At 29.4% G+C, this 13,313-nt stretch overlaps 1 pseudogene; it reads left to right on the forward strand.

The window, feature by feature from the left end:
* The first annotated feature begins 4,964 nt into the window (after positions 1-4,964).
* Positions 4,965-6,174, forward strand: LOC121230327 (zinc-finger homeodomain protein 2-like; annotated as a pseudogene).
* The last annotated feature ends 7,139 nt before the right edge of the window (positions 6,175-13,313 follow it).

Here is a 13,313-nt window from a genome sequence, read left to right on the forward strand (position 1 = left end):
TTGAGCACCCATGTCTCAATTACATCCCTACGTATCATATGATTAATGGAAAATAAATATTTTAAGTCAACAAATTTTAATAGAAACTACTAACAAAAACAATGATCAAAATAAAAAATTTAAATTAAAAAAATAAGAAGATTGAATTTTAAAATTTTAAAATATATAAAATTATTTTTTGAATAATCTCCATAGGTTTTGATTTTTAGACAATGTCTGGAACTATTCATAGTCCCTCCCCAACTCATAAATAGGAGGATAATTTAGGGGTGAGCAAAATCTAATTCGATTCAAAAAACTCGATAAAAAAATTAAATTTTGAATTAAATAGTTCGAGTTATTTGAGTTAATCAAGTTATTCAGATCAACTCGAATAAAAAATTAAGTTTTTTGGTTTAACTCGAACATGAATTACACAATTCAAGTTATCTAAAAATCTAAATAAGAAAAGGCAAAACTACGTCGTTTTGATAAATGTTTACTTTTTCTAAAGTTAAAAGTCAAAACTATTAAGTTAAAAGGCAAAATTACGTTATTTTGATAAATATTTACTTATTAAGTTGAAATGTAAAATAATTATATTGTTTATGTAGTTAAATAATCTTTTACTTCGTCTACTAGTTAAATAATCGGTCCATGTAAACGCAACATTGAGTATAAATAATATGATTTGTTAACTCGACTAGACTTAACTCGAAATTTTTTCACTTGATTCAATTCGATTTGAAAAAAAAAATCAAATTGAGTTCAGTTGCTAAAATATGATTCGTCAACTTAACTAACTCAAATTTTTTTGACTCGACTCGACTCTATCGAATACTCATCCCTAGGATAACGCTCTTCCGCGAACTCGAACCCACATCTTTCTGCATTGACAACAATACCAATATCGATCGAGCTAAGACTCAATCAACTATATAAAAGTATTTTTAACTTAAAAAAAAAAAAAGAAAGCTTACCCAACATTTCTTGAATTCTTCAAGTCCCAAGGTTCCAAAGTCTACTCTTAAATAATAATATAATAAATCAAAAAAAATTAGCCTTATAATATTATTTTGGTTTCATGCATGCACTTAGGACATGAGCAAACAAACCAAGAATAAAAAATTATATCTCCATAACTATTGCCTGTTTTCAAATGCTAATTTGCTTGACAACAACGTGGTGTGATTTTTCATTGATATTCTTCACGTTTTTTATCATTGCTTCTCAAAATTAATTTGAAATGTATTCAAGATTAGTTCATGCACATATATATAGTCCATAAAAAAGAACAAAGTTCATGCATATATATCTCTTATAGTAGACCTAATAAATGATAATAATAATAATAAAACTTTAACTAGTCAATTAAGTTTATTATTGTCAATATAGGAGGACGTGGGTTTAAGTGCGCTGAAGTGCATTATCCTCCTATTTATGGGTTGGGGAGAGGCTATGGATAATTTTAAGCATTGTGTCAAAAAAGAACAGATATGATCAGAACTTGTTATTAGATTATTTAAAAATAATAATTTAGAAGACAAATTTTATTGAAACTTTGAAAGTGTTATAATCTCTGGACATTTTCAACAATGAAAAATTCTTTTGATTTTTTTTAGTTAGGCTTCGATCCAAAGGTTGTTTAGATTTGATTTTAGATGGATGCGAGTTGTTTCAAGTGTCATGTTGACTTTACTTTTGAAATGGGTTTGGACCTCCTTTCTTCAGTTGAACTAGCTTTTCTTCAGAAGGGTATGGTGTTCATCATAGTTTCTTCAAGTTCTTTAGTTTCTTTAGAGATTTCTACAAAGGTCCTCTAAACTTCTTGAACTTGTGAATATGTAAAAAGGCTTGGAGGTAGCCCTTTTTTATAGAGCGGTTACTTGGATAAAAGATAGTTCTTGTAGAATTTAATTTATTTCATTGAGTGTTCTACAATAATTTAAACTCTTTTATTTAGTATTTATTTTATATTAATTTAATTAATTAGTGAAAAATAATCATTTATAATTTCTTATTAATTATCTCTTAATTAATTTAAATTAATTAGAGAAAAATAATTATGACATAAATACGATGTCATCATTTTTACTATGGTAATCTTAACTTGACCTACGATAAGTTCAGAATGACACCTGACTAAAAATTTCCTCAACTAAAAATAAAAAAGAAGAAGAAGAGAAAGATTTAATGCATTGGAAATGGTCAATGGTGGTTTTAACTTCGCTTGAAACTCTTTTTTTTGAAGTATAATTACAATAGTCTTTATTCGTTTTGTGGTCTAAGACCAATCCTGTTCAGGTTGAGGGTATTATTTAAGGAAAACCCTCCCAACAATGATGACTTCAATATTCAAACTTGATCCAAATACATAAGAATAAATTCACATTCACTTCTTCCAACCACTTGTTGATGTCGTGTAAAACTCTTTGAATAGAAAAAGAAAAAGTATTATATATCAATGTTACATATAACTGAACTAATAAACATTGAATGTAAAAATAAAATATATTTCACTTTTAAAGAGGGAATGCATCTTCAAATAAAGAAACCATAAATTTTGAATATAGACAATGAAATAAAAATAAAATATTAAAAAAATAACCTTACATGTAGCTGAGGGAGATGGGTTGCACTTGGGCACCTGTGGACATTTTATGTCCATAGCCATAGCCATCAATTAATTAATTATACAGTGTAAAATCCAAGTACTAAGTTTTAAGCTGATCTGCTACCCAATGTTGAAGCAGCTGTCTCCCTTTTGGGTACCCATCTCTCTCTCGTCAATCTTAAATAATAATATTATATATTAAACTCCCACTCCTTATTCCTTTAATATTAATTATGGTTTTAATTATGTATATTTAACATAATTAGAGATGATGGTGGGTGAGGTTGGGCCGTAATAAAGTTACAGGGTTGTTTGCTAAGTTCGGGTTAGGCTCAGTCTAAAAAATGAGTTTAAAATTTTGTTGAAGTCTGATTCAGATAAAAAGTTAAAACCTGAGCCCGAGTAAACTCACTTGTATTAAATTTTTTTATATAAAATAAATTTAACAAATATAATACATCAATAAATTGAAAATAAATTAAAAAATTTATATTTAAATAACGCTAAAACAGGTATAACTTAACAAGCAAATACCTCTACAATAGTAGTAAAATTAACAATAAAATAATAGGTATACAATATTCAAACGATAATAACAAAATAATAGTAATATAATATTAAAATGACAGCAAAACAATGGCAAAACAACAATATTTTTTTTTTGTAAATTTGAGCCGAGCTCGGGTGAAAAATGCTTACTCGAGACAAGGCCTGTTTTCTAAATAGGTCTTTCCTTTTGTTATCCAAACTTATTTTTTAAATTTTTATTTTTATTTAAACTCTTTTACTTTTCGAACCGAACTTTAGAATTAACTCAATCGATATAAATATAATTTAACTCGAATAGAAATCATATCTCTTCATCTATAAATAGGTGTCACGTGTATATGTATACATATCATACAATAAAATAGAAAAATAAAGAAGTCACACCAATTTTCAAGTCATTAAATAATTAACTATTATTGAAATCCATAAACATTGAACAAGGAATATTTGTGATTAGATGTGTTTATTCATTGAATAGCTTAATTAAAAAACACTTAAACAATGTCTAATCCTCAACCAGCTAACATTGGATGATTGCATTTTATCTTAATATTTTAAAAATAAATAAATTATTTTTTATAATAAAAATTTCATTCATTTTTATTGTTAAAAATTAATATACTTACGTTAGTATGAGATATATGTGACATACCACATGTCACCGTCTAGTTATTCTGTTACCCACACTAATTTTTAATAAAAATAATTGATTTGCTCTTTAATCTAACATACAGATGTTAGTTTACTCATTTTTTAAAAGAGTTTGAAAAATATAATCTGACTCTTAATACAATAGCCTCCATAATATTTTAAGAAGAGTTCTTTTACCTGCATACATCCTCCAAAAAAAAATACAAGAAATTATCATGTAATTTAGTTGGAGAGAAAGCAATTTTCATATTTAATTAGTATGTTAAAAGGATATAAATTTTAATACCAACTTAATTTTCTTTCGATAATAACATTCTATTTTCCTTCGAATATAAGAAAGTGTAATAAATAAATATCGAGTATAATGATAAAGATATATTCTCAAGGGTTTGAATATCGCTTCAAACTTTGAAAAAAAACACTATGCTCAAACTTTGAGAAAGATATTAATGGGAAAAGCAAACACAAATCTGCGTTAGCACATAATCCCTCTTCAACTCATTAATAGGAAAATAATTCACTTTAACACACCCAAACTCACGTCCTCTTGTATTGATAATAATACTTATGCCAATTGAACTGAGATCCAATCAACAAAAATAAACTAACTTTTGTTAATAATTATTATTTTTCCTATTTTAATTTTTGTCTTTTTTGTAACATTAGTTATTGATATTCCTCACATATGAATATATATTTTTAAGTTTTTAGATTTTATAAAATCTTAACTAATTAATTAATTATTATTGGTTTAACAGTCGATCCGATCAGACTAGTTGAATTAGGAATCAGTGGTCTAACATGTTCAACGATTGGTCTAGTTATTGAAATACTGAATATGACACTCTGAAATTATGTCACATCATTACTTGAAATTTTATATAATTTTTTTATTTTTTATTTATTTATTGTTGGTTTAACGTCGAACCAATCAAATTTATTGAATAAAAATCAATAGTTTAACATGGTCAACTACTTATCTTATTACTAAAACATTGAATATGACACTATAATATTGTACCATAATATTATTTAGAAATTAATAACTTAAATATGTTATCATCAAATTTTTATATTTTTAAATTTAGATATTAAAATGGACAAAATTAATAAATTTAAATGATAAAAGTGGACTAAAACATTAGAAATGGTAACGTGAATCAGGTGGAAATTGGAATTAGGTAAATAAATTGCTTATTTGGTTTCGGAAAATGGAAAGCACATGAAAACCTTTCTAGTAAGACACTTTTGCAGGTTAGGGAATTCATGGCCACACTCTCTTCCCTTCTCTTATCTTCTCTTCTCAGCTAAAACCCATAATTTTTATTCTCCAAAGCCCTTTGTTTTATATTATCTAAACTCGCTTCTTTTTTCAATTACTGTTCATGGTGGATCTGCTGAGTTAACTCGGTCTGCCATGTAAAATCTCCCCCCCCAATCAACAAAACAAGAAAGTCAAAAGAGAGGGCAGTGAAAACAAATGGATTTTGATGAACATGATGACCAAGAAGAAGAAATGGGTATGGCTGTTCCACCAGGCTACGACTCACTGGGTACCTTATCGGAAACTTGGTCGAAACCGGGACCTACCACCACCGGCGGTGGTGATGGCTTCGCGAGAAAAGTGGGGTCCACCACGGTAAGGTATCGAGAGTGTCTGAAGAACCACGCCGTGAGTATCGGCGGCCACGCGGTGGATGGTTGCTACGAGTTCATAGCGGCGGGTGATGAAGGGACCGTCGAGGCCTTGAAATGCGCCGCCTGTAACTGCCATAGGAATTTTCATCGTAAGGAAACCGAGGGGGAAAGTAATGTTTATAACTATAACCCTCACTACCACCACCACCACCACCAGCAGTACCCCCAATTCTCGCCTTACTATCGGGCACCGCCACCAGCCGGATATCTCCACCTCACGCCACCTTCACAGCACAGGCCATTAGCGTTGCCGGCAGCGTCAGGTGGCGGCGGGGACAGTAGAGAAGAAGAAGACGTCTCGAATCCCAGTAGCAGTGGCGGTGGCGGAGGATCAAAGAAGAGATTCAGAACAAAATTCACAGCCGAACAAAAGAAAAAATGCTTGATTTCGCTGAAAAACTGGGGTGGAGGATTCAAAAACATGATGAAGCTGCCATACAACAATTTTGTGAAGAAACTGGTGTTAAAAGGCATGTTCTTAAAGTCTGGATGCACAATAACAAGAACACCCTTGGTAAGAAACCCTAACAACCATTATGATTATTATAATGGGACAAAAAAATCATGATTAGGGTTTTTAATTTTTATATTTGTTGTGAATGAGCCATTGCTCAAAACTATAAAACATCTTCTCTAACACCTAGTTTTTGTTAATAATTAATCTTTCCGTTTCAGCTCAAAAACTGCAACATCTTAGCTAGGAATTTTATCAAGTCATTTTCCCTTCTTCCACCATTGAAATACTTACTTTGTTTTATCATCATGTGATCATCAATGAGTAAATTTCAAAAATGGAAATCAAAACGTGTTTGTCATGCAAAGCTGCAAAATATTTATTCGTTAACATCTGTCACCTTCTCCATTTTTTTCTCTCTTATCTTCTGCATTAAATTTGTTTCCACTTACAAATCTCTAGGCTATTCCTTGTATACCTCAAAATCACCGCGAAAAACTTTTTTTTTTGGCCAAATATTCAGCTTTAGATCATGAGATTAATTACTCATTTTCCATTTATAAACTCTTCTTCTTCTTGCCCTTTTTGTCTCTCTCAAGTCTCATCTTTCTTTTATCTTTACAGTGGGTTGCTCACCCTTTTCTCCTTTCTCTTTAATTTTTATTTTTCGGTATTAAAAATGATTATAAGCATTTGATTCTTGTAAGATTACTTAACATTCTTTTATATTTGATTGGATTAAATACATTTTATTTAATTATCCTTAAAATGAGGTGAATGTGAAATAACTATAAAAATATAAAAATTTAAGACATTAATATACAAAGTTTATTGCAGTTACTGGTTTAATTAACTGATTTGACCAACTAATTTTATTAACTGTTTAATTAAAAGCGTTTGATAAAACTTAGTTGAAAGTTGATATATGTAAAATGACAAATAAGGGCATGACATATTTTATTATTAAATATTTATTTGTTTATAATATTTTAGTCTTTATTGAGTGAAATTATAAAACATTACTACTAAGAAATTAAAACATCTATTATGAAAATTAATTAGTGTATATTTTAAAAATTTTAAATAAATAAATTTCTTAAGTTCTTTATTTGCAAATATTAACATTGTGAAAATTGTTAAATATAATTGTAAACTATATTTTTAGTGATAATTATGTTACATTCTAAATAAATTTGTCAAGTAGCATATTTCAATTAATAAAAAGTTGCATAGGAAAACATCTTACACAAGTAAATTGAAAATAAATTAAGAGTACATAAATATTCAAGGATGAATGGGCTGGATTGAAAATTTCTTGTGACAATGTTGATTTTTGTAGATTCATGGTGGATTTTTTTTTTGAGATTTATTTTGAGCTTTGGAGATGAAAGTGAAAATTAGCGAATGAAGGCTACTGATATCTTGAGACCCCTATTAGGTTTGAGAGCATGTTGCATAGAGAGTAATTTTTTTAACAAACATAGTCAAATATGTCATTCCACATATCTCATATACAATTAGTTGTTGAAGAAAGTTGTCCCTCTCAACGTTTTTTTATTTTAGAGGTTTTAACTCGACAAGCTCTTACAAATCTCCATTTATCAAATACTACAATTAGAAGGTTTGACTATCCAATCCTCAATTTGTGCCCAAATAAGTTAAAAAAGGCCCAAAACTCTATTTAGCTAACATCTTTGATATCTAGAATTAAGCATGGTTCCTTCTCACCCTTAAATAAGAACTAAATTTTATTTCTTAACTAATAAATAATTAATAAAAAATCACTTATAATAATTAATTGATTAAAATTTTATTCATTAATGTTTTTAGTTAATTAAAATGAATTAATATCATTAATAATACATAAAATTGTTATGAATCTTGTACCTACTATAAAAATGGTCACAAATTCCATACAGTTAAGAAATAGTGATATTGAGGTTACTCAATATTACAACATTTTTGATTATTGATAATGTTATATATTCATATTTTCTTTATTTAAACATGAAAATAGGATTCCAAAATGGAAAATTACCACCCATAATCTTATTTTTATTAGCCAAATTTTGTTAGAAAATATACAAGAGAAACTAGTGATTAGATGTAATGGTAAGACATTAGCATTTCTAATGGGAGGATTCAGTTTGAATATCGGAGGCGACATTGTTGGAAGGACAGTCACAAACGGTTAATGGTTACATATAAAAATATATGTTGCATGTATCGGGTGACATATCCTTTGGCACCAAATTATTTATAAAAGTTACATCTCTATGATTTTAAGCCTTTTTAAAAATTATGTTATTTGAATATATTTATTTAGATGTAATAGTTTTTAATAGAAATTGACTGATTTGATCTTTAATTTAACGTATAGTGATTAATTTATTTATTTTTTAAGTAAAAAAGATAAAATACAACCTAATTTTTAATTAATACAAAAACCTTTATAATATTTTTACCGTTTTATTGCAATGAGTGTTGCAAACATAATTTTTAATTGTTCTGACCTAAAGAAATGTGGATGGAAGGTTAAAAAAACTTATAAATATACCTACTTTAATTCATTAACGCCTCGTTTGGTTACTAGTGTAATAACATAAGGAAAAATGCTTATTTAATACATATGTTTTAACATGAGAAAAAAAACTAGTGTACTAACATGATGAATAAATAGCCCATCATTTGGTAGATAGATTACTAATCATGTAATAAACATATATTACTTTGTTTAGTTAAAGTGCTAAGTAAAATATACGTGTTATTCTATAAAATATCAATTTTGCCATTGACAAAAGATTAGGCTGTTAAAATATTAACTTGATTATTTTTTACCATTCAAAATTATTTTTTAGAAAAAATCATTTTTACTATTTACCAAAAAAAGGTAAATAAATTTTTAACAGAAAAAGTAAATAATTTGATTAAGAATGCTTTGTTTTTTTTTTATTCTTGTCACTTTTTCTTTTGGTTTTATCAGATTTTCATAATCTTATTTTTTTCAAAAAAAAAAAAAGAAATCACACAAGAATATGACAATAACTTTTTATGAATTGTACAATTTATTTTATTTTGATTTTTCTTTAAAAAAACCAAACCATAAATAAACATATAATCTAGAAAAATAAATATACTAAGTTTAGAAAAAAAACCACATCTACTAAATATATCCTAAAATCATCCATATCAATACTTGGATTCTAATATTTTAAGATTAAACATATTATAACCAATAACAAAATCAAGTATTTATGCCACTAAGATGGCTTTTAGTATAATAATAAACTATACATATTAAACTTGTCTTGCAAATACGTTAGTGAAATAAACAATAATATAAAATATTGATTTAAATCACAAGATTGAACCAGAACAATATATATAATATGAAAAAATAGAAATTAGAAATAAAACTAGATCAAAATTGCATGATCTGCATTATGATAGGAAAGACATATGAAAATTTTGATAAGAGAAATTTACCGATTTATATTTAATTAGGAGGAAAGGACCAAATTGCATAAAATACAAAAGTTGAATTCTAGTAGCTATAGGTAGTAAATAGCTATAGAATTCAAAATTTTAGGTCATTATATGACAATTAGACCATTAAATGTAGTTAGTAGATATTTATAATGATTCATCCATGGAAATTTAAGAAAAGAAAAGGACTAAATTAGAAAGAGGAAATAATAAAAGATGATATTTTAATTCAATAGAAAATATCATCATTTTATATCATCTTCCCTAAAATTTTCTATGGAAACCCTAGCTAAGAGAGAGAAATTCAAGCAAGCTTAATTGGATCCAGAAAGACCAAATACAGAATTGGATCAAGGAAAAGAAAAAGTCTCGGATTAGTAGATTTTCATACATGAACAAGTGTCAAGGTAAGTTCGTGTAACTAAATTGTGTACATTTATATGTTCGAATTAAATGTTATAAATGTGAATGTTAAAATTGTGTAATTGTTATGTTTATGAGCATCCTTTGTAAGGCTCTTTGTGAGCTTCCCGTTAATTGGCTCTTTGTGAGCTTCCCGAAATGGCTTGCTTGAACTTTCTGATATATGGCTATCCGGAGCTCCCTAATTAATGGCTCTTCGGAGCTACCCGTTATACGCACGAGCTTCCTGAACGTGACCCTTATGAGTTTCCTATTTTAGCCCGGATAAGCTTCCCGTTTATGTGCTTTATAAGCACTCCCGAGTATGAGTTGACAGATTTACCGTATAGTACACTTTGTGTGTACTGCCCATATATCTATTGAGATTTCAAATGATTCAACGGGTATCTTTTCGATAAGGGATAATATGAATTCAAGATGAAATACCATGAGAATATTTGATATGCAAAATATGGTATGTACATGCTCCTTGGAAACTTGAAATGATAAACACATGTATGTAAAAATGGTATATTGATGAGCTCATCTATATTCCTTGGTAATTATATGAATTTACATACTAATATGCTTGATGATGATCTATGTATGGTTAGGCTATTGATTTTATTGATTTGGACGTACTGTGAGTGTTTATTTAAATGAACATGATTGGTAAGTTAATTTTCTATTATATGAACTTACTAAGCATTATATGCTTACTCTGTTTATTTTCCTCTGTTTTATAGTGCTCGGAAGCTCATAAAGGTTGGGAATTGGTCGGAGCATCATCACACTATCCTTCAGCTCGTTTTGGTATAAACAGTAAACTTATTTTGGTAAAATGGCATGTATAGGTTAAATTGGCCAATGATGGCATGTATATGGTTGGTTGTAACTAGCCATTAGAATGGCTAGTAATGGTATATTTGATAGTTGAGTATGAGGTTATATCATGTTTAATATATATATGCTTGGTATGATAGATTGAATTTTGATAAATATATATGATTATACATATAGATAAGTTTGAATATTTAAATGCATGTTATGATATATCATGTATAAGATTGATATCGGTTTGGTTTTAAATATCTTGAATTGGTTGGTGAATATATTTAAATGTTAATGTAGGTGCAAGGAAAATTTAAGTGAGAAATAATACTTGGAAATGGCCTTATTTTGTTCACACGGGCAAAGACACGGGCGTGTATCTCAGCCGTGTGTGTCACACGACCTAACACATGGGCATGTGACTTGGCCGTGTGACCTCTGCACCTAAAATTGGAAAATTAAATTTTTCACACGGTCTGGCACACGGGCGTGTGACTAGCCGTGTGACCCAAGTCAGAGAGTTACACAAGTATGGACAAGGGTTGGAACCCGGCCGTGTGCCTCACATCGAATACCCACACAACCTGGGACATGGGCGTGTCACTTGGCCGTATGGTTGGTCACACAGGCGTGTGACCCTTACACCTAAGAAAATTTCAGTGTGACCCTTACACCTAAGAAAATTTTTGAAATTTTACGAAAAATTCTCTCAATTCCCGATATATTCTTGACTTATTTCAAATGCATAAATTGGGCCTCGAGGGTTCATTTAAAGGACAATATGATTGAATATGATTGTTTTCTTATATGAATAGTAATTGACATGAATAAATTGTATTTGTTCTGTAAAATTTAGTAATAATCCTTAACCTTGTTCCAGCGATGGATATGGGTTAGAGGTGTTACAAAAATACCCTGCAGGCCTAAACCAATATAGACATTTTATGTCGTGCAGGTCGCCCCCAACCTCAACGGGTTTGGATTTGCACCCCCTTGTGCGCGAGGAAGAGCACTAGCTTAGTTATTCAATAACCAATAAGTTGACTCATATATATAAACATATTCCGTACTTGATATATAACTAATGTGGAACTAAGTTTTCTATTTTCCTCAACATAATTCACAAGTGATCACTTACTTTAAGCATCAATTTCTCATTCAGCACTCAACCATTTTAAGCATATGATATACCATTGTAAAGGTTTCATGGGGTAGGATATAAAACCATAATTTTATGATTCAGATCTCCACATTTACCAATTGAGAATATGCCTCAAAGCTTCCAAAAATCCATTTTTTTTCAACAACTTGAATACTAATAACAAAAACTAGTAGAATAGTTTTTTTTTCCCATGTCTTTAATAATGTAGACACCATAATAATAGAATTACTCACCACTGAGGTATCCCTTAATCCACTCCAGCTTTTGATGAGCTGGAACATTTAAAAACATAAGTATATCCCCAACATCTTTGACAATCTTTCTTGAAGCAACCATTACTTCATTTTCAGTTAACCCTTCATTTTTGGACAACTCTTCATATAAAATTTCATATTTTTGGGCAACCACTACCTTAGTTATGAAGTTCCTACCTAAATTTTTCAATGAAGACTTGAACCTATCACCAAGCTCTTTTGCCATTTGAACAAGATCACAAGTTTCATTGATCTTCCTCTTCTTATTAGACTTGGTAAAACCGATAGCTTTGTCCCATTATGCATATGTTGATGTAGCAAATTTCTTGTCAATCATTTTTGGAGAATCCAAGTCTTCGTACATTCTTTCATCATTATTTTCAACTTCATTAATATCGTCTAAGATATCATTAACAACTTAAGCATATTTTCCAGTAGCTCTTTATTTCCCATAAATCATGGTGAGCTCATCAAAGTAAGGGAAACTTCTCACCCTCCAAATGCTAGCATTTTTGTGGCTCTACCAAAATTCAAAATACAAAGACATTAGTAAAAAAAGACTTTAGATATCAAATTCAGACCAAACATGATGAAACATTTACACATGCTCATTATTAATTGATAATTATTGTATTCAAGAAAAAATAACATAATCACCTTTAGATATGCATTCCAAATAGGTTTTTCGGTGTTTGAAATTTGCAGAAAGTAGGGTTTTCGATATGCACTTGAAGTAGTTTCGAAGTAGGATCAACGAAGAGAACTCCTGAGACCTCAAACGAACATTCAATGACCATTTAAGCAATAATTTGTAACAAGCGCCTAGATTAAAGCGCCAAATTTGTCAAAGCATTTCGACACAAACCCAACTCCACACCACAATTACCTTTGTACAACACCGCAATTCACAAATCAAGAATGTTAGGGAAACTGTTATACTCAAGACCTTCTCCTAAAAACAAAAGTGACAACACTAACGATTTCAGTTATGGAACAACCGAAGGCATGAAATTAATGCAAACGAAAAGTAGATACAAAGTACGAATCTAAGCGGCAACCAAGCAGAAAAAAGAAAGAGAGCAAACGAAAAGAGCGAAAAAGTAAAAAAAGTAAAAAAAAATGATAGAAAGAAGAAAAAAAATGGGAAGGAAGGGAAAGGAGAATGTTACATTATAATCTAAATACTGATCAGAATCCTAACATGTAGCAAAAATATTCCTTAACACAAGCACC

Source organism: Gossypium hirsutum, chromosome A06 (genome assembly GCF_007990345.1).
Source record: "Gossypium hirsutum isolate 1008001.06 chromosome A06, Gossypium_hirsutum_v2.1, whole genome shotgun sequence".
NCBI lineage: Eukaryota > Viridiplantae > Streptophyta > Magnoliopsida > Malvales > Malvaceae > Gossypium > Gossypium hirsutum.